The sequence below is a fragment of the Apium graveolens genome, chromosome 2, assembly GCF_009905375.1.
Source record: "Apium graveolens cultivar Ventura chromosome 2, ASM990537v1, whole genome shotgun sequence".
NCBI classification, from domain to species: domain Eukaryota; kingdom Viridiplantae; phylum Streptophyta; class Magnoliopsida; order Apiales; family Apiaceae; genus Apium; species Apium graveolens.
This window is the reverse complement of record NC_133648.1, coordinates 171,740,211-171,742,323: the sequence shown is the minus strand read 5'-3', so window position 1 is coordinate 171,742,323 and position 2,113 is coordinate 171,740,211.

Genomic DNA, 2,113 nt, shown 5'->3' with positions numbered 1-2,113 from the left:
TATGGACTAAAGTAAGCACCTAGAGCCTGGTATGAGACTTTGTCAAAATTCCTTCTAGATAATCACTTCACAAGAGGTACTGTTGACAAAATCTCTTCTTTAGAAGTGTTAATGGCTCTAAAATACTTGTTCAAATTTATGTAGATGATATTATATTTGGATCTACAGATGATAAGCTTTGTAAAAAGTTTGCTAAGTTAATGCAAAGTAAATATGAAATGAGCATGATGGGAGAGCTAACTTATTTTCTTGGTTTACAAGTTAAACAAGTTAGTGATGGAATTTTCATTAGTCAAATCAAATACATTTATGATCTTTTAAAGAAGTTTGACTTAATGGATTGTTCATCTGCAAAAACTCCCATGGCCACTGCCACCAAGCTTGAATTAAACAAGGCTGAAAAGTCTGTGGATATTTCAAGTTATAGAGGCATGGTTGGCTCACTTTTATATTTAACTGCTAGTAGACCTGATATAATGTTTTCTACATGTCTCTGTGCTAGATTTCAAGCTGACCCTAAAGAATCTCACTTAGTGGCTATTAAAAGAATTTTCAGATATCTCAAAGGGACTCCAAATCTAGGAATTTGGTACCCTAGAGAGTCTGGTTTTGATCTAATTGGCTACTCAGATGCAGATTATGCAAGCTGTAAAATAGACAGGAAAAGCACAACTGGCACCTGTCAATTTCTAGGGAACAAGCTTGTGTCATGGTTTAGCAAGAAGCAAAATTCTGTTTCTACATCAACAGCTGAAGCTGAGTACATTGCTGCTGGTAGTTTCTGTGCACAGATACTATGGATGAGGAATCAACTATTTGACTATGGTTTGACTGCTGACAAAATTCCAATATTCTGTGACAACACAAGTGCCACTGCCATTACTGAAAATCCAGTGCATCACTCAAGATTCAAGCACATTGATATCAAGTACCACTTCATTAGGGAACATGTGATGAAAGGTACAGTGGAACTTCATTTTGTTCCAAGTGAAAAGCAGATTGCAGACATATTTACCAAGCCACTTGATGAATCAACATTCACAAGATTAGTAAGTGAGCTAGGTATGCTTAATTATTCATAAATTTATATCCTCTATATAATCTGCATTGAAGCCTGAAATGAATTTGCTGCAAGAACAAAGTTGGCTTTAAGAAAGACCTATCCTATCAACGGATATTCCCTATCCGTTGAAAGCCAAAATTGTTCTATCAACGGATGTTCATTATCCGTTGAAAGACAAATACATTTCTGGTAATTTTATCCCTCAACGGATAAAATAGTGTTGATCATCAACGGATAACTATTTACCTTATCTGTTGAAGTGTCACATCAGTTACTTTCAGTAAGTCACAGCCGTTGATTTCTTTACTTAACCGTTGATACAGATATACACTATTGTATGTATTTGTTTTAAAGGCAGTTTAGAATTTCTACAGTTTTATTTATTCTTGAACGGATGTAATTTACTTAAAAGTATCATTTTATTTACGTTTTAATTCAAGAAAGTATAAAAGCCCATTGAACTCTTATTTTCACTTTACGCTTTCTTGCAATTTTCATTCTCCTTCTCTCCCAAAATTCTCAAGTTTTTCTCTGCAACCTCTACTCACAACAATGGCACCAGTAGTCAAAATTATATCTCAAATAGGATTTGTTTATGAAAAGAATAATTTCGTAGCCTTGGTTGAAAAGAATGAAGCCCATTCTGATTATCACAAGATGATGGAGTTCATCAAAAACTGCAAACTGAGCTATGCAATGCTGGAAGCCCCAACCATCTACTGTGAGGTGATTGAGGAGATTTGGACAACTGCAGAGTTCAACTCCACAGATATGACTATTGCCTTCTCTCTCAAAGGTAAGGATTATTGTATTAACTGTGATGATATACAGTCTTGCTTTAAGTTGCCTGAGAATAATGCCATAACACCACACACTGATAAAGATGTATCTGCTATGTTAGATTTCATAGGCTATGCTTTTGATTCTGCTAGTTTAGGTAGCATTAGAAGGAAAGGCCTTAGGAAAGAATGGAGTTTTCTTGGAGATCCTTTTATCAAGGTTTTCTCTGGGAAGATTAGCAATTTTGATGCCATAACTTCATCTCTTGTT